We start from the raw sequence: 25,518 nt of genomic DNA, 5'->3' as shown, positions 1-25,518 counted from the left end.
AAGAGTCCACATTGGAGGACAGGAGGTGCTGAAGGTTTTCAAACACATTAAAATTAGACAAATCCCTGGGAACTAATCAAGTTTTTCCTAGGACATTGGGGTAAGTTCAGGAAGAAACTTACAATGATATTTCTATCACTGACAGCCACGGGTGATGAGCTCGGAGCCTGGAGCTTGCCTAATGTTGTGCCAATATTTAGGAAAGGCTGCGACGAAAAGCTAGGGACATAAACACCAATTAGCTTGGTGTCAGTGGTGCCAATGTTGTTGGAAGCGATTCCACGGGACAGGACTTACATGCATTTGGAAAGGCAACGATTGATTAGGGATAGTCAGCATAGCTTTGTGCATACAAAGTCGTGCCTCTCAAACATGATAGAGTTTGTTGAAGAGGTGACCAAGAAGATGGATGAAGGCAGAGCAGTAGACGTCCCTATCCTGACTTCAGTAGACCTTAGACAGGGGTTAGCGTGGTGCACTGGTTGGTAAGGTTAGATCACATGGGATCAGGGAGAGCGAGACAAACGGACACAAAATTGGCTTGACAGTAGGAGACAGAGGATGCTGGGAGAGGGTTGTTGTGCAGACTGGGGGCCTCTGACCAGCGGTGTGCCATAAGCATTGGTGTTGGGGCCACGCATGTGCATTATTGACATAAACTAGAATATATGAATTATTGTTAGTAAGTTTGTCGATAGTAAAATAAGTGTTATAGTGGGCAGTGATTACAGTTATCAAAGGTGATCTGAACCAACTGAGCCAGTGGGTCAAGAAATGAAAGATGGAGCTGAATTCAGGTGTTGGATTTTGTTAAGACAAACCAGAGACGACTAATACAATTAATGGCAGAGCTCTGGACAGTGTCGTTGAACAGAGAGAGACCAAGGGGTGCAATTACATTGTTCCTTGAAAGTGGCGTCACAGGTGGACAGGGCAGGGAAAGCGGTTAGGCACACTAGCCCTCATGGGTCAGAGCATTCAGTACCTGAGTTGGTCCATCATGATACGGCTGTATCAGACATTGCTGGGTCTCCAGTTGGAGTACTGTGTAGAATTCTGATCCTCCTGCTTTAGGAAGCATATTCTGAAACTGAAAATGGAGCAAAGATTGACGAAGATGTTACTGATACTGGAGGATTTGACAGAAACAGGGAGGCTGGATAAACTGGAAAGCAACATGGGTGGAATGAGATAGATTTGGCAAATAAGGTTAGGGATAATTCAAAAAGATTCTACAGCATACAAGTACAAAAAAGCAACTAGAGAGACAATAGAGCCCGTCAAAGATCAATGAGGCATCCATGCCTGGAACAACAGGATATGGTCGCGACCCAAAATGAATATTTCATGTCAGAAAGTACTGTGGACAAAGATTATGAAACAAAAGAAAGAAACAGTGATGTATTGAAAAGAGTCCCCATTACAGAAGAGTTGGTGCTGGAAGTCTTTGAACACAAATGCGGAGAAAGCCCTAGATCCTGAACAAGTGTATCTCAGAACATTGCAGCAAAGTCGCAGTGGGGACCGTGGCAGAGATATTTGTATCAATATCCTTCGTATTTCCATTGGGTGTAGGTGGCTGAGGGGTGACCTTATAAAGGTTTATAAAAAACATGAGGGGTATACGTAGGGTGAATAGTGAAGGTCTCTACCCCAGGGTAAGGGAATCCATAACTAGAGGGCAAAAATATGAGGTGGGAGAGGAAATACTTAAAAGCGACCAGAGGAGCACATTTCCACACAGAGAATGGTGCACATTTTGAATGAGCTGCCGCTGAAGTGGTAGAGAAATGTACAATTACATCATGGAAAAGACATTTGGGCAGGTACATGCAGAGGAGAAGGTTTGACGGAATAGGGACCAAACGCAGGCAAATGCGACTCGTTCAGGAACCGTGGTCAGCATGGACTAGTTGGATCGAAGGAACCGTTTCTGTTCTGCGTGGCTCTTTCTCCAGTTATTGGAGGAGGAGACTACTGAGATAAGGCATGCTATAGGCACTGAAGCAAGTTACAGCGATACAGATGGTACTCTGGAATGCAGTATATTTCAAACATGTGGAGGGACTATCAGGAATGGAGGAGGTTACAGGGACAGAAACTGTTATAGGAGTTAAAAAGTATTGAAGACACTGGTCCAGGAGACATTGTATATGTACAGTGTTGGAGGGGGAACACAGAACAGAAAGATCCCAGGCAGCATTCCCACACACTCATGGGAAGTCTGCTTTCACCTCTGTTCTACTGATGTTCACTAAGACCTCACAAGCCTGGATGGATAACTGTGACACTCCGATGCTGTATCAGTACAACAAAATTTACAGTAAGGGTGGTGATTGTCTTAGGGTGTGTCAGTACTGTGCTCCCCCTCCAGCACTGTATCAAAGTCGTGTCTTGTTAGCTGATGTTTGGAGCCCTCTCATTGATCTCTGCTCTGCTCACTGTGAATGATCTTACCTCACTGCAGGATTTACTGAAGGCTCCAGATCTCCCTGCCCTTTCTCTCTCTGGCTGGCCAACAATCTTCAATGTGGCGATGGACGAGATACCCAGGAGTTGGGAAGTCTATTTTTCCCGATTACCTGCAGGAGACAGAGAAATAGGCAGGATGGGAAATTAGACTGATGTAGTGAGGATTACACATGGAGAAAGGCACTGAGTCCCACAGAGATCTGGAAAATCACAGTCTCCATTCCTGGCCTGTGCTGTTGTGTCACCCTGGAGTGGAGAATTCTGTTGGCTCAGGATCTGAAGTAGCTGTAAGAGTGAGCGACACTGACAGAGGCAGAAATTGGACCCACACAATGAGGAATACCACATGGAGAGATACTGAGTGATATCACCAGAGTGCAGGAAGGTATCAGGATCAAACAATCATGAAGCAAAAACAGGTGTGGCTCCATGATGCACTGGTATCAGTGTTCAGGGATGAATAGCTTGTGAGCAGGTGAAGTGATGGCCTAGTGGTATTATTGCTAGAGCATATATCCAAACCCTCAGCTAATGTTCAGGGGAGGCAGGTTTGAACCTCACCAGCTGAAATGGTGGAATTTGAAATAAATTATTTTTAAAATCGTAATTGACAATCAATACATACCATTACTGCGGTACAATAAATTCAAACACTTCTCCTTTCGAGATGGACATCTGCCCATCCTCACGTAGTCTGCACGACGTCCCCACAGCAAAGTGTTTGCCTCTTAATTACCCTCTGAAATGACCGAGCAAGTTAATCAGCTTTAGTGCAGCTAGGTCTGAGCAAGAAAGGCTGGTCAGCCAGAGACACCCACATCGCATACCAGATTTTAAAAAAAAATCCATTCGGATGGCCCCACTGGAACCATGCAGGGAGCAGTGTCCTGGCCAATCATGTCAGTATGTTTATGGACAGGGCTTTAAACTGACAGAGAGGATGCAGGGACAGGGTTCAGGTGAAAGGAGCTTTCCAAATCCAAAGAGAAAAGGTGACGCTTTGGAACTGCAAGGGGATGTGGCTGAAGACAAGCAGAAAGGTACAGGATGAGTCAAAGTTTAACTAAATCTGTACATCAGTGAATCGATTTGTGACAGGAAATTGTGGGAACGAGTAAATTATGTTTTTATTGGAATGGACAAATTGTCTGCGATAAGATAGACTGATTTGTGACGCAGAGATTTAGACACCAGGGACACGTGGTTATAGGGCGAACAAAAGTTGTAACATAAATATTCAATGGATCACAAGCTTGCGGAAACTCAGTCAAAATGGGCAACACGAACAATAAGGATAACAAAGGTATTACAGAGAAAGCATTTGGTCTCAGATCATGAAATAGAGTCAGTCTGAATGTAATTCTGGCTGCTACTTGCCAAGGACACAAGCAGCAGAACAGTTTTAGCCACTGAACAGCATTGCATATCACTGCATTAAGCAGGAACTCATTGGAATTTTTAATAAGAGCATTGTGATAATTCAGTGCAACTTCAATATTCATATAATCTTGACAATCACACTGACAAGAGTGATATTCGAAGAGGAGATTGTAGAATTTTTTCAGTGTTCCTTTAAATAACACATTGTGCAACTGGCGAGGGACGTAACTATCTCAGAGCGACCGTTGTGTGATAGAACTTAGTGAATGAGTAATGTCACCTGGAGAGATCCTCTGGGAAATTGTGAGTAAGTGCAGTTTAAAGAAATATAAAGTTTTAAAGTGAATTACAAATACGACAAGATACAACTAGAAACAAAAACAGCCAATTACATGAGTGTGAGAGGAGAACTGACCAAGGTAAACAGGCTAAACAGACTGAAACATGTGTCTGTAAATGAACAGTGGAAAACATTTGAAGGAACAGTGTAAAAAACACTCAACAAAAGGACATCCTATTGAAACAGAAAATCCTCAGCAAGAAATTCACACCATTCACTCACTGAGGACAAAATGGATCATATTAGATTATGAGGCTTACAAGATCACTACAAAGTATTTAAAATCCTGAAATCAGAGAGAGTTTAACCAGTAAGTGTTAAAGGTATTGCAAAGGGGCTGCTAACATGAGGAGAGCAGTGGGAAGGGGAATCATTGTCAGGAGCTAATGACACTACAGGAACAGGGAGAAATGAAGTTGCTGAAGGTGGTGAGAGTGTTACAGAGAGTGGTCAGGGCCTGAACGGTGTTACAAAGCCAGTATGGATTGCTGCAGCTGGAGGTGTTTGCAGAGGTAGTGAGGAGCATATACATATTTATTCATGGGATGAAGTTGTCATTGATTAGACCAGCATACTTTGCCCCACAGTTAATTGTCCAGAGGGCAGTTAAGAGGCAGCCATATTGCTGTGGACTGGATGCACATGTCAGCCAGACCAGGTTAGAATTTCAGATGTCCTTCCCTCAAGGAGGTAAGTGAACGAGAGGAGTTCTTCAGACTGATCAACAATGCTTTTATAGTGGCCTCACCAATGTCTTGTACAGCCACAACATGACATCCCAACTCCTACTCTCAATGCTCTGCCCAGTCAAGGTAACCATACCAAAGGCCTGCTTCACCAGCCTGTCTACCTGTGACACCACTTTCAAAGAACTGTCTACCTGCATCCCTGGGTCTCTGACTGACAACACTACCCAGGGTCCGAGCATTAACTGTACAAGTCCCACCCTGATTTGTTTCACCAAAATGGAACACTTCACATTTATCTAATTAAACTCCATCTGCTATTCTTCACCCACTATCCCAGCAGTACTGTTCATCCTGTTGAATCAGATAACCCCCTTCACTGTCCACTTTACCACCAATTTCAGTACCACCTAAAAAAACTTACCAGGAAACCAGTACTCCCATCCAAACCATTTATCCAAATTACAACAACTCTGCAGCCACTGCATTGCTGGTCCCATATCTCCAGTCAGAAAAACATGTCTGCCACCGCCTTCTGCCTCCAACCATCAAGCCAATTTTGTATCTAGTTGACTAGCTCCTCCTGAATGCCATATCCTTTTAGATTGACCTGAGCTTATTACTCAGTTTACCATACGGGACGTAGAACACAGAACAGTACAGCACAAGACCCCTAAGCCATGATGCCATGCCAAACTTTATCCGACGGTAAGATCAAACTAACCTACATATCCTTCATTTTACTGCCATCCATGTGTCTATCCTAGAGTGTATTAAATGTCCCGAATGTATCTGACTCTCCTACCACTGCTGGCAGTGCATTCCACCCATCTAACAGCTTTTTTGTAAAGAGCCTATCTCTCCTTAACCATCCACCAATCACCTTAAAATTATGCCTGCTCATAATAGCCATTTATGCTATGGTATAAAGAAGTGTCTCACTATTCACTCTCTCTGTGTCTCACATCATGTTGTTCACCTCTACCAAGTCGTCCCTCACCCTTCTTCACTCCAATGAGAAAAGCCTTACCTCCCTCAAACTTTCTTCATAAGACATGCCCTCCAGCACAGGCAGCATCCTGGTAAATCTCCAACTTAACCTCCCTAAAGCTTCCACTGTCTTCCTGTAATGAGGGGACCAGAACTGAACACAATATTCCAAGTGGGGTCTAACCAGGGCTCTATCGATCTGCAGCATAACCTCACAGCTTTAAAACTCAAACCCCCAGCTAATGAAAGCCAACACAACATATTCCTTCTTAACAACCCTGTAAGCTTGGGTGGCAACTTTGAGGGATCGATAGACGTGGAACCCAAGATCCCTCTGTTCCACAACACAACCAAATATTCTGCATTTAACCCATTCAACTTTGATCTTCCCCCAATGAATCATTTCACAATTTTCCAGATTGAACTCCATCTACCACTTCTCAGTCCAGCTCTGCATCCTGTCAAAATCCGGCTGCAACCAACAACAGACCTCCACACTATCCACCACTCCACCAACCTCCATGTCATTGGCAAAATTACTAACCCACTCTTCCACACCCACATCCAAGTCATTTAAAAAGAAAATCACAAAAAGCAGAGGTCCTGGAACCGGTCCCTGCAGAATACCACTGGTCACCGAGCTCCAGGCTGAATGCTTCCCATCTATCATTCCTCTCTGTCTTCTATGAGCCAGGAATTCTGTATCCAGACAGACAGCTTTCCTGTATCCCATGCCTCTGTAATTTCTGAATGAGCCATAAATGTGTTTTATCACATTCTCAAAGGATTCAATAAGATTTGTGAGGCACGATCTGGCCCTACCAAAGCCATGCTGACTATCTGTAACCAAACTATGGTTTTCCAAGGAGTCATAAATCCTGTCTCTCATAGTCCTCTCCAATAATCTGCACACCACAGACATAAGAACATGATGTCTGTAATTCCCAGGATTATCCTTACTCCCTTTCTTGAACAAGGGAGTAACATTTGACACCCTCCAATCATCTGGTATGACTCCGGTGGACAGTGAGGGTGCAAAGGTCATCGCCAAAGGCGCAGCAATCCCTTCCCTTGATTACTGCAGTAACTTTGGGTACATCCCGTCTGGTATATACCTATCCTTATGTTTAGAAAACATACAGCACATCCTCCTTCTTAACATCAACCTGTTCACATATATCAGTCCTTTTCATGCTGTCCTCACAAATGACAAGGCCCCTCTCAGTATGAATCCTGAAGCACAGTATACATTAAGGAACTCCCCTACCTCCTGTGACTCCAGGCACAAGTTCCCTCCACTATCCCTGACCGGCCCTACCCCCACTCTGGCCATCCTCTTGTTTCTCACATAAGTGGAGAATGCCTTACGGTTTTCCTTAATCCTTCCCAACAAAGCTTTTTCATGCCCCCTTCGGGCAGTCCTAAGTCCATTCTTCAGTTCCTTCCTGGCTACCTTCAGAGTCCCCAGAGTGTGGAAACAGGCCATTTGGCCCAACAACGCTATACCGACCCTCTGATGAACATCCCACACAAAACCATTCCCCGACCCTATTTCTCTCCATGTACCTTAACTAACGTGTCAATACTACACATCCCTGAACACTATGGATAATTTAGTATGGCTGATTTGGGCTGTGGGTGGAAACTGGAGCCCCTGGGGGAACCCCACGCAGACATGGGGAGAATGTACAAACTCCACACGGACAGTCGCCCGGGGCTGGAATTGAAATCGGGTCCCGGGTGCTATAAGGCAGCCGTGCTAACTACTCAGGCATTGTGCCGCTCCCATATAACCCTATAGAAGTCTAATGATCCTTGCGTCCTTAACCTTATGTAAGCTTCCTTCTTCCTCTTGACTAGATGTTCTACACGTTGGAACCTTGTCAAATGCTTTGCTGAAGTCCATGTGGACAACGTTGACTTTCTGCCTTCATCTATCTCTTGGCCACCTCCTCGAAGAGTCAATCCAGTTTGTGAAATACGGTTTCCCACTCACAAATCCATGCTGACCATCTGTAATCAGCCCTTACCTTTCCAAATATGCGTAGCTCCTTTCTCTCAGAATCTCCACCAACAACGTCCCCATGACTGGGCTCACTCCTGGCTTTTCCCTGCAGCCCTTAAGTGATGGAACAACATTAGCCACCCTCCAGTCTTCCTGTAACTCACTGTGTCTGTTGATAATATACATATCTCTGTTAGAGACACGGCAATCTCTTCCCCAGCTTCCCATAATATTCGAGGATAAACTGAATGAGCTACTGAGGATTGATCTATCTTTATTTGTTTTAAGATTCCAGTACTTTCCCTTCTCTGTTGAGGATTCTTTCCAAGACATCACTATTTATTTCCCCAAGCTCCTGATCTTCCATGTCTTTCTACATAGTAAATTCAGACAAGATTTTTTTTTGTTTAAGATCTCACTCATCTCTTCTGGTTCAACACATAGGCGACCTTATTGATATTGAAGGGGCCCTATTCTCTTCCTAGTTATTCTTAAGCCCTTACGGAAACTTGCATAAAGGCTTCTGTAAATTCAAATAGCACATTTCCCCCATACCGTCACCCACCACACCCTTATCTATTCTGCCATTCATATTCACACCAACATTTAAAATCCAACAGGCTCAAAAACACATTCTTCTTTATAAAATGTGTTTCTAAGGGTCCAGTTATTTTTTATTGATAGGTCCTTTCTCACTCATTTCAGCATGCTCCTCACTTACTGTCAGGCAAACATTGTTTGGTTTCAGACTGACAGCAGAAAGGGTTGTACGAGTTCTTGTTTATCAATCTGAAAAAGGTAACTTACAGGGTCAGCAGGTCATAGAGAAGGCAAATCAAATGCTGCCACTTATTAGAAAGGGAATGGAGTCTAAAAATAGGAAGGTCTTGCTAAAACTATGCAAGGTACAAGTCAGACCACACCCAGAATACTATGAACAGTGTGAGTGCCCGAAGGAATGATATTCTTCTATTGGAGGCAGGTCAGAGAAGGGTCGCTTGGCTGATCCTGGAAATGGATGAATTTTCCAATAAGAGGTGGATTAGATTGAGTTTGCACCCAACTGATGTTTAGAAAACATGACAGAAAAATTGAATGCAAGATTCAAGATTCGGAAGAGCTTTGATCAAGTACATGCTGGGAAGTAGGAAATTAGAAAGTACAGCACAGCAATAGGCCCTTCGGCCCACCATGGCTGTGCCGACCATGATGATATTCTCAACACATGCCACCTGCCCCGACATGGTCCATATCCCTCTATTCTCTGCCTGTTCAATGATGTTATCGTAAACAATCTAGTACACAATCCAGGATGCTATCTAATACTGCACTGACACTTATTAGTTATCTAGTGTGGATGGAGACCACTGTCACACACAGTTGCTGTACTACCCTTGCTGTAAGTATATTCAGTGTTCTGACTGTAACCACATTTGCATTCCCACCACTGGTTGGTCCCTATAAAAGAATTCCGGCCAATGATTGTTGCTGCTTGTTTATTCCCAGCTCCATCCAATAGCCTCCAAATTTTGGATTTCAGTTCCACGTCGCAATTTCATTAAAGCATTAAGCTCATCCTTTCTTCACTCCTTGGTGGCTTTTTGCCAAGCCTGCCTTGGTGACCAAGAAGATGGATGAAGGCAGAGCAGTAGACGTCCCTATCCTGACTTCAGTAGACCTTAGACAGGGGTTAGCGTGGTGCACTGGTTGGTAAGGTTAGATCACATGGGATCAGGGAGAGCGAGACAAACGGACACAAAATTGGCTTGACAGTAGGAAACAGAGGATGCTGGGAGAGGGTTGTTGTGCAGACTGGGGGCCTCTGACCAGCGGTGTGCCATAAGCATTGGTGTTGGGGCCACGCATGTGCATTATTGACATAAACTAGAATATATGAATTATTGTTAGTAAGTTTGTCGATAGTAAAATAAGTGTTATAGTGGGCAGTGATTACAGTTATCAAAGGTGATCTGAACCAACTGAGCCAGTGGGTCAAGAAATGAAAGATGGAGCTGAATTCAGGTGTTGGATTTTGTTAAGACAAACCAGAGACGACTAATACAATTAATGGCAGAGCTCTGGACAGTGTCGTTGAACAGAGAGAGACCAAGGGGTGCAATTACATTGTTCCTTGAAAGTGGCGTCACAGGTGGACAGGGCAGGGAAAGCGGTTAGGCACACTAGCCCTCATGGGTCAGAGCATTCAGTACCTGAGTTGGTCCATCATGATACGGCTGTATCAGACATTGCTGGGTCTCCAGTTGGAGTACTGTGTAGAATTCTGATCCTCCTGCTTTAGGAAGCATATTCTGAAACTGAAAATGGAGCAAAGATTGACGAAGATGTTACTGATACTGGAGGATTTGACAGAAACAGGGAGGCTGGATAAACTGGAAAGCAACATGGGTGGAATGAGATAGATTTGGCAAATAAGGTTAGGGATAATTCAAAAAGATTCTACAGCATACAAGTACAAAAAAGCAACTAGAGAGACAATAGAGCCCGTCAAAGATCAATGAGGCATCCATGCCTGGAACAACAGGATATGGTCGCGACCCAAAATGAATATTTCATGTCAGAAAGTACTGTGGACAAAGATTATGAAACAAAAGAAAGAAACAGTGATGTATTGAAAAGAGTCCCCATTACAGAAGAGTTGGTGCTGGAAGTCTTTGAACACAAATGCGGAGAAAGCCCTAGATCCTGAACAAGTGTATCTCAGAACATTGCAGCAAAGTCGCAGTGGGGACCGTGGCAGAGATATTTGTATCAATATCCTTCGTATTTCCATTGGGTGTAGGTGGCTGAGGGGTGACCTTATAAAGGTTTATAAAAAACATGAGGGGTATACGTAGGGTGAATAGTGAAGGTCTCTACCCCAGGGTAAGGGAATCCATAACTAGAGGGCAAAAATATGAGGTGGGAGAGGAAATACTTAAAAGCGACCAGAGGAGCACATTTCCACACAGAGAATGGTGCACATTTTGAATGAGCTGCCGCTGAAGTGGTAGAGAAATGTACAATTACATCATGGAAAAGACATTTGGGCAGGTACATGCAGAGGAGAAGGTTTGACGGAATAGGGACCAAACGCAGGCAAATGCGACTCGTTCAGGAACCGTGGTCAGCATGGACTAGTTGGATCGAAGGAACCGTTTCTGTTCTGCGTGGCTCTTTCTCCAGTTATTGGAGGAGGAGACTACTGAGATAAGGCATGCTATAGGCACTGAAGCAAGTTACAGCGATACAGATGGTACTCTGGAATGCAGTATATTTCAAACATGTGGAGGGACTATCAGGAATGGAGGAGGTTACAGGGACAGAAACTGTTATAGGAGTTAAAAAGTATTGAAGACACTGGTCCAGGAGACATTGTATATGTACAGTGTTGGAGGGGGAACACAGAACAGAAAGATCCCAGGCAGCATTCCCACACACTCATGGGAAGTCTGCTTTCACCTCTGTTATACTGATGTTCACTAAGACCTCACAAGCCTGGATGGATAACTGTGACACTCCGATGCTGTATCAGTACAACAAAATTTACAGTAAGGGTGGTGATTGTCTTAGGGTGTGTCAGTACTGTGCTCCCCCTCCAGCACTGTATCAAAGTCGTGTCTTGTTAGCTGATGTTTGGAGCCCTCTCATTGATCTCTGCTCTGCTCACTGTGAATGATCTTACCTCACTGCAGGATTTACTGAAGGCTCCAGATCTCCCTGCCCTTTCTCTCTCTGGCTGGCCAACAATCTTCAATGTGGCGATGGACGAGATACCCAGGAGTTGGGAAGTCTATTTTTCCCGATTACCTGCAGGAGACAGAGAAATAGGCAGGATGGGAAATTAGACTGATGTAGTGAGGATTACACATGGAGAAAGGCACTGAGTCCCACAGAGATCTGGAAAATCACAGTCTCCATTCCTGGCCTGTGCTGTTGTGTCACCCTGGAGTGGAGAATTCTGTTGGCTCAGGATCTGAAGTAGCTGTAAGAGTGAGCGACACTGACAGAGGCAGAAATTGGACCCACACAATGAGGAATACCACATGGAGAGATACTGAGTGATATCACCAGAGTGCAGGAAGGTATCAGGATCAAACAATCATGAAGCAAAAACAGGTGTGGCTCCATGATGCACTGGTATCAGTGTTCAGGGATGAATAGCTTGTGAGCAGGTGAAGTGATGGCCTAGTGGTATTATTGCTAGAGCATATATCCAAACCCTCAGCTAATGTTCAGGGGAGGCAGGTTTGAACCTCACCAGCTGAAATGGTGGAATTTGAAATAAATTATTTTTAAAATCGTAATTGACAATCAATACATACCATTACTGCGGTACAATAAATTCAAACACTTCTCCTTTCGAGATGGACATCTGCCCATCCTCACGTAGTCTGCACGACGTCCCCACAGCAAAGTGTTTGCCTCTTAATTACCCTCTGAAATGACCGAGCAAGTTAATCAGCTTTAGTGCAGCTAGGTCTGAGCAAGAAAGGCTGGTCAGCCAGAGACACCCACATCGCATACCAGATTTTAAAAAAAAATCCATTCGGATGGCCCCACTGGAACCATGCAGGGAGCAGTGTCCTGGCCAATCATGTCAGTATGTTTATGGACAGGGCTTTAAACTGACAGAGAGGATGCAGGGACAGGGTTCAGGTGAAAGGAGCTTTCCAAATCCAAAGAGAAAAGGTGACGCTTTGGAACTGCAAGGGGATGTGGCTGAAGACAAGCAGAAAGGTACAGGATGAGTCAAAGTTTAACTAAATCTGTACATCAGTGAATCGATTTGTGACAGGAAATTGTGGGAACGAGTAAATTATGTTTTTATTGGAATGGACAAATTGTCTGCGATAAGATAGACTGATTTGTGACGCAGAGATTTAGACACCAGGGACACGTGGTTATAGGGCGAACAAAAGTTGTAACATAAATATTCAATGGATCACAAGCTTGCGGAAACTCAGTCAAAATGGGCAACACGAACAATAAGGATAACAAAGGTATTACAGAGAAAGCATTTGGTCTCAGATCATGAAATAGAGTCAGTCTGAATGTAATTCTGGCTGCTACTTGTCAAGGACACAAGCAGCAGAACAGTTTTAGCCACTGAACAGCATTGCATATCACTGCATTAAGCAGGAACTCATTGGAATTTTTAATAAGAGCATTGTGATAATTCAGTGCAACTTCAATATTCATATAATCTTGACAATCACACTGACAAGAGTGATATTCGAAGAGGAGATTGTAGAATTTTTTCAGTGTTCCTTTAAATAACACATTGTGCAACTGGCGAGGGACGTAACTATCTCAGAGCGACCGTTGTGTGATAGAACTTAGTGAATGAGTAATGTCACCTGGAGAGATCCTCTGGGAAATTGTGAGTAAGTGCAGTTTAAAGAAATATAAAGTTTTAAAGTGAATTACAAATACGACAAGATACAACTAGAAACAAAAACAGCCAATTACATGAGTGTGAGAGGAGAACTGACCAAGGTAAACAGGCTAAACAGACTGAAACATGTGTCTGTAAATGAACAGTGGAAAACATTTGAAGGAACAGTGTAAAAAACACTCAACAAAAGGACATCCTATTGAAACAGAAAATCCTCAGCAAGAAATTCACACCATTCACTCACTGAGGACAAAATGGATCATATTAGATTATGAGGCTTACAAGATCACTACAAAGTATTTAAAATCCTGAAATCAGAGAGAGTTTAACCAGTAAGTGTTAAAGGTATTGCAAAGGGGCTGCTAACATGAGGAGAGCAGTGGGAAGGGGAATCATTGTCAGGAGCTAATGACACTACAGGAACAGGGAGAAATGAAGTTGCTGAAGGTGGTGAGAGTGTTACAGAGAGTGGTCAGGGCCTGAACGGTGTTACAAAGCCAGTATGGATTGCTGCAGCTGGAGGTGTTTGCAGAGGTAGTGAGGAGCATATACATATTTATTCATGGGATGAAGTTGTCATTGATTAGACCAGCATACTTTGCCCCACAGTTAATTGTCCAGAGGGCAGTTAAGAGGCAGCCATATTGCTGTGGACTGGATGCACATGTCAGCCAGACCAGGTTAGAATTTCAGATGTCCTTCCCTCAAGGAGGTAAGTGAACGAGAGGAGTTCTTCAGACTGATCAACAATGCTTTTATAGTGGCCTCACCAATGTCTTGTACAGCCACAACATGACATCCCAACTCCTACTCTCAATGCTCTGCCCAGTCAAGGTAACCATACCAAAGGCCTGCTTCACCAGCCTGTCTACCTGTGACACCACTTTCAAAGAACTGTCTACCTGCATCCCTGGGTCTCTGACTGACAACACTACCCAGGGTCCGAGCATTAACTGTACAAGTCCCACCCTGATTTGTTTCACCAAAATGGAACACTTCACATTTATCTAATTAAACTCCATCTGCTATTCTTCACCCACTATCCCAGCAGTACTGTTCATCCTGTTGAATCAGATAACCCCCTTCACTGTCCACTTTACCACCAATTTCAGTACCACCTAAAAAAACTTACCAGGAAACCAGTACTCCCATCCAAACCATTTATCCAAATTACAACAACTCTGCAGCCACTGCATTGCTGGTCCCATATCTCCAGTCAGAAAAACATGTCTGCCACCGCCTTCTGCCTCCAACCATCAAGCCAATTTTGTATCTAGTTGACTAGCTCCTCCTGAATGCCATATCCTTTTAGATTGACCTGAGCTTATTACTCAGTTTACCATACGGGACGTAGAACACAGAACAGTACAGCACAAGACCCCTAAGCCATGATGCCATGCCAAACTTTATCCGACGGTAAGATCAAACTAACCTACATATCCTTCATTTTACTGCCATCCATGTGTCTATCCTAGAGTGTATTAAATGTCCCGAATGTATCTGACTCTCCTACCACTGCTGGCAGTGCATTCCACCCATCTAACAGCTTTTTTGTAAAGAGCCTATCTCTCCTTAACCATCCACCAATCACCTTAAAATTATGCCTGCTCATAATAGCCATTTATGCTATGGTATAAAGAAGTGTCTCACTATTCACTCTCTCTGTGTCTCACATCATGTTGTTCACCTCTACCAAGTCGTCCCTCACCCTTCTTCACTCCAATGAGAAAAGCCTTACCTCCCTCAAACTTTCTTCATAAGACATGCCCTCCAGCACAGGCAGCATCCTGGTAAATCTCCAACTTAACCTCCCTAAAGCTTCCACTGTCTTCCTGTAATGAGGGGACCAGAACTGAACACAATATTCCAAGTGGGGTCTAACCAGGGCTCTATCGATCTGCAGCATAACCTCACAGCTTTAAAACTCAAACCCCCAGCTAATGAAAGCCAACACAACATATTCCTTCTTAACAACCCTGTAAGCTTGGGTGGCAACTTTGAGGGATCGATAGACGTGGAACCCAAGATCCCTCTGTTCCACAACACAACCAAATATTCTGCATTTAACCCATTCAACTTTGATCTTCCCCCAATGAATCATTTCACAATTTTCCAGATTGAACTCCATCTACCACTTCTCAGTCCAGCTCTGCATCCTGTCAAAATCCGGCTGCAACCAACAACAGACCTCCACACTATCCACCACTCCACCAACCTCCATGTCATTGGCAAAATTACTAACCCACTCTTCCACACCCACATCCAAGTCATTTAAAAAGAAAATCACAAAAAGCAGAGGTCCTGGAACCGGTCCCTGCAGAATACCACTGGTCACCGAGCTCCAGGCTGAATGCTTCCCATCTATCATTCCTCTCTGTCTTCTATGAGCCAGGAATTCTGTATCCAGACAGACAGCTTTCCTGTATCCCATGCCTCTGTAATTTCTGAATGAGCCATAAATGTGTTTTATCACATTCTCAAAGGATTCAATAAGATTTGTGAGGCACGATCTGGCCCTACCAAAGCCATGCTGACTATCTGTAACCAAACTATGGTTTTCCAAGGAGTCATAAATCCTGTCTCTCATAGTCCTCTCCAATAATCTGCACACCACAGACATAAGAACATGATGTCTGTAATTCCCAGGATTATCCTTACTCCCTTTCTTGAACAAGGGAGTAACATTTGACACCCTCCAATCATCTGGTATGACTCCGGTGGACAGTGAGGGTGCAAAGGTCATCGCCAAAGGCGCAGCAATCCCTTCCCTTGATTACTGCAGTAACTTTGGGTACATCCCGTCTGGTATATACCTATCCTTATGTTTAGAAAACATACAGCACATCCTCCTTCTTAACATCAACCTGTTCACATATATCAGTCCTTTTCATGCTGTCCTCACAAATGACAAGGCCCCTCTCAGTATGAATCCTGAAGCACAGTATACATTAAGGAACTCCCCTACCTCCTGTGACTCCAGGCACAAGTTCCCTCCACTATCCCTGACCGGCCCTACCCCCACTCTGGCCATCCTCTTGTTTCTCACATAAGTGGAGAATGCCTTACGGTTTTCCTTAATCCTTCCCAACAAAGCTTTTTCATGCCCCCTTCGGGCAGTCCTAAGTCCATTCTTCAGTTCCTTCCTGGCTACCTTCAGAGTCCCCAGAGTGTGGAAACAGGCCATTTGGCCCAACAACGCTATACCGACCCTCTGATGAACATCCCACACAAAACCATTCCCCGACCCTATTTCTCTCCATGTACCTTAACTAACGTGTCAATACTACACATCCCTGAACACTATGGATAATTTAGTATGGCTGATTTGGGCTGTGGGTGGAAACTGGAGCCCCTGGGGGAACCCCACGCAGACATGGGGAGAATGTACAAACTCCACACGGACAGTCGCCCGGGGCTGGAATTGAAATCGGGTCCCGGGTGCTATAAGGCAGCCGTGCTAACTACTCAGGCATTGTGCCGCTCCCATATAACCCTATAGAAGTCTAATGATCCTTGCGTCCTTAACCTTATGTAAGCTTCCTTCTTCCTCTTGACTAGATGTTCTACACGTTGGAACCTTGTCAAATGCTTTGCTGAAGTCCATGTGGACAACGTTGACTTTCTGCCTTCATCTATCTCTTGGCCACCTCCTCGAAGAGTCAATCCAGTTTGTGAAATACGGTTTCCCACTCACAAATCCATGCTGACCATCTGTAATCAGCCCTTACCTTTCCAAATATGCGTAGCTCCTTTCTCTCAGAATCTCCACCAACAACGTCCCCATGACTGGGCTCACTCCTGGCTTTTCCCTGCAGCCCTTAAGTGATGGAACAACATTAGCCACCCTCCAGTCTTCCTGTAACTCACTGTGTCTGTTGATAATATACATATCTCTGTTAGAGACACGGCAATCTCTTCCCCAGCTTCCCATAATATTCGAGGATAAACCGAATGAGCTACTGAGGATTGATCTATCTTTATTTGTTTTAAGATTCCAGTACTTTCCCTTCTCTGTTGAGGATTCTTTCCAAGACATCACTATTTATTTCCCCAAGCTCCTGATCTTCCATGTCTTTCTACATAGTAAATTCAGACAAGATTTTTTTTTGTTTAAGATCTCACTCATCTCTTCTGGTTCAACACATAGGCGACCTTATTGATATTGAAGGGGCCCTATTCTCTTCCTAGTTATTCTTAAGCCCTTACGGAAACTTGCATAAAGGCTTCTGTAAATTCAAATAGCACATTTCCCCCATACCGTCACCCACCACACCCTTATCTATTCTGCCATTCATATTCACACCAACATTTAAAATCCAACAGGCTCAAAAACACATTCTTCTTTATAAAATGTGTTTCTAAGGGTCCAGTTATTTTTTATTGATAGGTCCTTTCTCACTCATTTCAGCATGCTCCTCACTTACTGTCAGGCAAACATTGTTTGGTTTCAGACTGACAGCAGAAAGGGTTGTACGAGTTCTTGTTTATCAATCTGAAAAAGGTAACTTACAGGGTCAGCAGGTCATAGAGAAGGCAAATCAAATGCTGCCACTTATTAGAAAGGGAATGGAGTCTAAAAATAGGAAGGTCTTGCTAAAACTATGCAAGGTACAAGTCAGACCACACCCAGAATACTATGAACAGTGTGAGTGCCCGAAGGAATGATATTCTTCTATTGGAGGCAGGTCAGAGAAGGGTCGCTTGGCTGATCCTGGAAATGGATGAATTTTCCAATAAGAGGTGGATTAGATTGAGTTTGCACCCAACTGATGTTTAGAAAACATGACAGAAAAATTGAATGCAAGATTCAAGATTCGGAAGAGCTTTGATCAAGTACATGCTGGGAAGTAGGAAATTAGAAAGTACAGCACAGCAATAGGCCCTTCGGCCCACCATGGCTGTGCCGACCATGATGATATTCTCAACACATGCCACCTGCCCCGACATGGTCCATATCCCTCTATTCTCTGCCTGTTCAATGATGTTATCGTAAACAATCTAGTACACAATCCAGGATGCTATCTAATACTGCACTGACACTTATTAGTTATCTAGTGTGGATGGAGACCACTGTCACACACAGTTGCTGTACTACCCTTGCTGTAAGTATATTCAGTGTTCTGACTGTAACCACATTTGCATTCCCACCACTGGTTGGTCCCTATAAAAGAATTCCGGCCAATGATTGTTGCTGCTTGTTTATTCCCAGCTCCATCCAATAGCCTCCAAATTTTGGATTTCAGTTCCACGTCGCAATTTCATTAAAGCATTAAGCTCATCCTTTCTTCACTCCTTGGTGGCTTTTTGCCAAGCCTGCCTCGATCCCAACAAACCTTCAATATTTCCTTCCCAGCAATTATCATTCTGTTTTTACATCGCCAGAATGACAGTTCCATCATATCTGCTCTCTGTCATTCCATCTGCCTTATGTGGAATGCAGGGAGTCATTCCTCAGTAGTGTGAGGTTGAACAGATGGTACAGGTTACAGAGATAGTGAGGCTTACAGGGGCTGGAGGATGTTAGAGTTAAACAAAGTTACATCTGGTCAAGAATGTCAGTGGGACAAAGGAGTTTGGGGATTGGAGGAATTTATACGGATAGATGGAGCTGGATTAGCTTCTGGAGATAGGGATAGGGATGGATATAGGGAGAGGCAGGCAGACTGTGAGGCACAGACAGGTGGTGTTTCAGAGAGAAGAGTTTTGTGTGTATAACAGAGATATGGAAGGTTATAGCGACTGAACACGTTCACAGATATAAGAAGGCTTCTAGGTTCAGGAAGGCTCCATAGATCGGAAGGCAATGGAGAATGCCAGGTTACGGGGTTGGAGACAGTAACACAGATGGGGAGGGTTGCACAAATTGGAAGAGGTTCCTGTGGTCAGGCGGGTTGGTGGAGACAGGGTGAAGTTTATGTAGATTAAGATTGAAGGTTTGGAGAACGATAAGGAAGTTACGATTTTTTTCACAGAAAAGGATGGGTTGTAGGAGCTGGAGAAGTTTACCCAGATAGGGATGGATGGAGAGGTTAAAGGCAAATACATAGACATAGAGAGTGGTTTTGTTATGAGGGGCTTACAGGGACAGACAGGACTGTGAGGTTTACAGGGATGAAGGAATTTAGTATCCACTGGAGAAGTTTCGGGATAAGGGTGTTAGGGATTGGAGAACCTGACAGAAACAGAGAGCATTGTGTGGACTAGAAGAGCTTCCAAACAGAGGAAGGATTATCGGGACTGGAGGATATTACAGAGATTACTAGTACAACATGGGCCAGGATTGATGCTTGGGGCTTCTGTGCTGTCTCTGTGAGGACCAGTACAGCAAAGGTGAATGCAGGACCCTGACAAGATGATGTGAATGAAGCCTAGAATGTTGCTGTTCCTTGCCCAGTTCTGTGTCTATATCCTGTCTTCCGGGTCTGAATACAGAAGGCCACAAACTCCTCCCTGTGCTGTTTACTGTGAGTGATCTTACCGGCTGCAGGATTTACTGAAGGCTCCAGACCTCCCTCTCCATCTCTCTCTGGCTGACTAAGCATCTTCAATGAGGTGATGGATGAGAGAGGAGTTAGCAACATCCTGATTACCTGCATGAGACAGAAATAGACAGAATGGAAAATTAGACTGATGCAGTGAGGATAACTCATCTAGAGTAGCACTGAGTCCGGCAGAGATCACGAAAATCCCAGTCTCTGTCCCTGGTCTGTGCTATTGCTGATCAGAGGATTATTTTGGATCAGGATCTCAGACCAGCTGCAAGAGTGAGAGGAGCTGACAGAGGCAGCAATTAGAACCACACAGTGAGGGATACCACATGGAGAGATAATGAGTGATATCACCAAAGTGCATGAAGGTGTCAGGATCAAACAACAGTCATGGTGAAAGGGTTTCGATTCATGGTGCACGGGGTCAGTACTCAGTGATGGGTGAACTACGAGTGGGACAGGTGATAACCTCAGGTTATTCTCACCCGACTGTTCATCCAGAATTTAATGCCGATGTCAACTACACCAATCTAACTGATTAATATCCTTTAAGGAAGGAAATCGGTTATCGACAGCAGGTCTGGCCTACATGTGACTCCAGACGCAAAGTAACGAGATTTACTCTCAACTGTCCCCTGAAGTTACCTGGCAAGCAACTCAGCTCTAGGGCAGCTCATGGGGTGGGCATGAAATGCTGGCCAGAAAGAGACAGCAACATCCCACGATGGAATTAAAAACAACCGTGCTGGGAGCAGTGTCCTGGCCAATCGTGTCAGTAGGTTTATGGACAGGACTTTAAACTGACAGAGAGGATGCAGGGACAAGGTTCAGGTGAAAGGAACTTTCCAAATCCAAATAGAAATGTTGAAGCATCGGAACAGCACGGGGTTGTGACTGAAGACAAGCAGAAATGAACAGGAAGGGACAGAGTTTAACTATAACTGTACATCAGGGAATTAGGCTGTGACAGGAAATTGTGGGAAAAAGTCAATTACAATGTTCTTTCTTTGGAATGGACAAAGTACCTGCCATAAGGTAATAGACTTGTGACACCGAGATAAATAATATTCGGTCACCAGAAAGGTGTGGTTATAGGAGAAACAAAAGGTGGAACATAAATATTGAATTGTACACATCCTTGAGGGGTCTCAGGGAGTGCAGGATGGGTAACCCTGACAGTAATGGGTAACAAAGGCATTACAGAGAAAGACTTTGACATCAGATGATGCAGCTGAATCAGCCTGAATGCAGAATCTGGGTAACATGTGTCAAAAACACAAGGAGGAGAACAGTTTTGAGGCGGCCTGACAATATTTCATTGCTCAACACTGTTACACATTCCAATGAATTCCTGTGTAATGCAAAGGCACTGTGATAATTTTGGGAGACTTCAATGTTTGTCAAAAATGATATTCTCCGAACTCCTCTCCGAATGTTTTTGTCAGTGTTTCTTTAAATAACACATTGAGTAAATGGCCAGGGATATGATTATCTCAGATCGACCATTGGGTGATGAAGCTGAGTGAAGGAGTAATGTCACACTGAGATATCCGCGGGGAAATTGTCGTGTAGTGGAATTCAAAGGGCTGATGGATTTTTAAAGTGACCATAAAGCACACCCTGCAATCACAACCAAAGCCATTTACATGTATTTGAGAGGAAAACTGACCAAGGTAAACAGGGGAAATAGTGAAGTGTATGGCTGGAAATGGACAGTGGAAAACATTCAGTCATGGAGGTGTACAGCACAGAATCAGGGCCTTCGGTGTCCAACTCGTTCATGCCACCCATATATCCTAAAATAATCTTGTCTTATTTGCCAACACTTGGCCCTAATCCCTCTCAACCCTTCCTGTTCGTATACCCATCCAGATGCCTTTTAAATGCAGTCATTGTACCAGTCTCCACCACTTCCTCTAGCAGTTCATTCCATACACACATCACCCTCTGCCTGAAAACATTGTCCCTTAGGTTCCTTTTATATCTTTCCCCTCTCACCCTGAAGCTAGGCTGTCCGGTTCTGGGCTCCACTACCTCAGAGAAAAGACCTTGTCTGTTAAACCTATCCATGCTTCTCTTGTGGGCGGCACGGTGGCACGGTGGGCGGCACGGTGGCACAGTGGGCGGCACGGTGGCACAGTGGTTAGCACTGCTGCCTCACAGCGCCTGAGACCCGGGTTCAATTCCCGCCTCAGGCGACTGACTGTGTGGAGTTTGCACGTTCTCCCCATGTCTGCGTGGGTTTCCTCTGGGTGCTCCGGTTTCCTGCCACAGTCCAAAGATGTGCAGGTCAGGTGAATTGGCCATGCTGAATTGCCCGTAGTGTTAGGTAAGGGGTAAATGTAGGGGTATGGGTGGGTTGCGCTTCGGCGGGTCGGTGTGGACTTGGTGGGCCGAAGGGCCTGTTTCCACACTGTAATGTAATGTAAAAAAAAATAATGTAATGAGTTTATAAATCTCTGTATGGTCACCCATCAGCCTCAAATACCCCAGCCCATTTAACCTCTCCCTAAAGCACAAATCTTCCAATCCTAGCAACATCCTTGCAAATCTTTTCTGAAACCATTAAATTTACAAAAAATCCTTCCGATAGGAAGGAGACAAGTATTGCACACAATATTCCAAAAGTCACCTATCCAATGTCCTGTACAGCCAGAACATGACCTCCCAACTCCTCTAGTCAATGCTCTGATCAGTAAAAGCAAACATACCAAACACCTTCTTCACTATCCTATCTACCTGCGACTCTATTTTCAAGGAGCTATGAATCTGCATTCCAAAGTTTCTTTGTTCAGCAACACTCTCTAGGAACATACCATTAAGTGAGTAAGTCCTGCTGAGATTTTCTTTCCCAAAATGCAGCACCTCACATTTATCTAAATTAAACTCCATCTGCCACACCTCAGCCCATTGGCCCATCGGATACAGATCCCGTTGTAATCTGAGGTAACATTCTTTGCTATCCACAACACCTCCAATTTTGGTGTCATCTATAAACTTACTAATTACACCTCGTATGTTCACATCCAAAACATTTATATAAATAACAAAAATAGTGGATCCAGCACCGATCCTTGTAGCGCTCCACTGGTCACAGGTCTCCAGTCTGAAAAACAACTTTCCACCACCACCCTCTGTCTTCTACCTTCGGGCGAGTTCTGTATCCAAATGGCTGGTTTTCCTTGTATTCCATGAGATTTAACATTGCTCACCAATTTCACATGTGGAAACTTTGCGAACACCTTATTGAATTCCATACCGCTCACATTGACTGCTCTGCCCTCATCAATCCTTTTTGTTATTTTTTCAAAAACCTCAATTCAATTTCTTGAGACATGATTTCCCATGCATAAAGCAATGCTGACTATCCATAATTAGACACTGACTTTCTAAACACATGCAAATCCTGTCCCTCATGATTCCCTCCTTTAACGTGCCCACCACTGACGTCAGGCAAACCGGTCTGTAGTTCCCTGGCTTCTTCTTACCACCTTGCTTAAATAGTGGCACCACGTTAGCCAACCTCCAGTCTTCTGGCACCTCACCTGGGACAATCGATGATACAAATATTTCAGCACGGGGCCCAGCAATCACTTCCCTTGCTTCCCACAGAGTTCGAGGGTACACCTGATCAGGCCCTGGTAAGGTCCGAAGGAGTGTTGCAGAACAAAGAGTCCTTGGAGTGCAGGTTCATAGCTCCTCGAAAGTGGAGTTGCAGGTAGATAGGATAGTGAGGAAGCGTTTGGTATGCTTTCCTTTATTGGTCAGCGTATTGAGTACAGGAGTTGGGAGGTCATGTTGCGACTGTACAGGACATTGGTTAGGCCACTGTTGGAATATTGCTTGCAATTCTGGTCTCCTTCCTAACCGGAAGATGTTGTGAAATTTGAAAGGGCTCGGAAAAGCTTTACAAGGATGTTGCCAGGGTTGGAGGATTTGAGCTCTAGGGAGAGGCTGAACAGGCTGGGGCTGTTTTACCTGGAGCATCGGAGGCTGAGGGGAGACCTTATGGAGGTTTACAAAATTATGAGGGGCCCGTATGGGATAAATATACAAAGTCTTTTCCCTGGTGTCGGGGAGTACAGAACTAGAGGGCATAGATTTAGGGTGCGGGGGAAAGATATGAAAGAGACTGAGGGGCAACGTTTTCACACAGAGGGTAGTACGTGTATGGAATGAGCTGCCAGAGGAAGTGGTGGAGACTCAGGTGGTACTAGATTGGGTTGGGATATCTGGTCGGCGTGGATGGGTTGGACTGAAGGATCTTTTTTCATATTGTACATCTCTATGACCTGATAAGGTCCTGAGAGTTTATCCATCTTTATGCATTTCAAGACATCCAGCACCTCCTCCTCTGTAATATGGACATTTTGCAAGTTGACACCATCTATTTCCCTACATTCTATATCTTCCATGTCCTCCCCACAGTAAATACTGATGTATAACACTTGTTTAATATCTCCCAATCTCCTGCAGATCCACGTGCAGGCTGCCTTGCTGATCTTCAAGGGGCCCTATTCTCTCCCTAGTTACCATTTTGTCCTTTATATTTTTATAAAAACCCTTTGGATTCTCCTTAATCCTATTTGCCAAAGCTATCTCATGTCCCCCTTTCGCCCTCCTGATCTTCAGCTTTAGTATACGCCTGCTGCCTTTATATTCTCCTAAGGATTCACACTCTCTCCTGAGATATGTTTACTTCTCTCTTAACTTAAACCTCAATTTCTCTCCTCATCCAGCATTCCAAACACCTACTGGCCTAGCCTTTCACCCTCACAGGAATATGTCTCCTGCCTCCAAACTGCTGTTCTCATTTTAGAAGGCATTCCAATTTCCAGTGATAAAGGTGTCATTCTCTCAAAATGGAAACTTCCCAGTTCCTGCATCTCATGAAATGTTTGCTGGAAAATAATGACAAAACAAAGAACTTTCCAAAGAAAGGCTTCGATAAGGCGAGCTCTGATCAGTTACATAGATCTGGAGGTTACCAAATGCACGGAGAGTGCTTTCTACCAGAGCAGCACCAGGTCAGTATCAGGCATACAGACAGAATGGGCAAATAGATTCACATCTGAACTCCCATCTCCCGGCCTGGGAACCTGAAGGGTGCATAGCCATTCTACAGAGTTATGCAGATATCTGGAATGTTGCTGTGGCAAAAAGAGGTTTCAGTAATTTTGAAGGTTTATGCTAATAAAGGAGGTTACAGAGGTAAGGGGGATTATCGGGACTTTAAGAGGTTTCCCAGTTTATGATGTTGGAGGGATTGGAGGAAGTTACCAAGATAGGGTGGGTTTAAGATTGAGGAATTCCGCGGACAACCTTTACAGGGAGAAAGACAGTATTTTTGACAGTGTGGAGGAACAGAAGAATCTTGGGGTCCACATCCATTGATCCCTCAAAGCTGCTACTCAAGTGGTTAGCCTTATTCAGAATGCATGTGGTGTGTTGGCTTTCATTAGCAGAGAGATTGAGTTTAAGAGCGATGAGGTTATGCTGCAGCTCTATCAAGACAAGTGTGGTTAGACAACACTTGGTATATTGCGTTCAGTTCTGGTTGCCTCATCATCAGAAAGATGTAGAAGCTATAGAGAGGGTGTAGAGGAGATTTACCAGATGCTGCCTGGACTGGAGGGGAGATCTTATGGAGAAAGGTTGAGGGAGTTAGGGCTTTTCTTTTTGGAATGAAAAGGGACAAGAGATGACTTACTGGAGGTGAACGAGATGATTTGAGGCTTAGATAGAGAGGATAGCCACATACT

General features: G+C 44.3%; 2 long non-coding RNA genes across 2 annotated transcripts in view; both read right to left on the bottom strand.

Moving 5' to 3' along the window:
* Positions 1-852: 852 nt before the first annotated feature.
* On the bottom strand, positions 853-7,980 carry LOC148135768 (uncharacterized). Its single transcript, XR_015754948.1, has 3 exons — positions 7,899-7,980; positions 2,458-2,582; positions 853-1,090 (listed from the first exon to the last, which is right to left on the bottom strand). It is a non-coding gene; the product is annotated as an uncharacterized LOC148135768 (long non-coding RNA).
* A 1,970-nt stretch (positions 7,981-9,950) lies between these two features.
* Positions 9,951-25,518, bottom strand: part of LOC148135767 (uncharacterized) — a 30,328-nt gene continuing 14,760 nt past the window's right edge. The window contains exons 3-5 of the long non-coding RNA XR_015754901.1: positions 19,747-19,858; positions 11,556-11,680; positions 9,951-10,188 (exon numbers count right to left, since the gene is read on the bottom strand). This is a non-coding gene — a long non-coding RNA (uncharacterized LOC148135767). The remainder of the gene's footprint in view (positions 10,189-11,555; positions 11,681-19,746; positions 19,859-25,518) is intronic.

The sequence above is a fragment of the Chiloscyllium plagiosum genome, unplaced genomic scaffold (assembly GCF_037043375.1).
Source record: "Chiloscyllium plagiosum isolate Xiang-an unplaced genomic scaffold, Cpla_swu_hap1 HiC_scaffold_48, whole genome shotgun sequence".
Classification (NCBI taxonomy): domain Eukaryota; kingdom Metazoa; phylum Chordata; class Chondrichthyes; order Orectolobiformes; family Hemiscylliidae; genus Chiloscyllium; species Chiloscyllium plagiosum.
The sequence above is the reverse complement of the archived record's forward strand: the minus strand, read 5'-3'. Positions and strand labels throughout refer to the sequence as shown.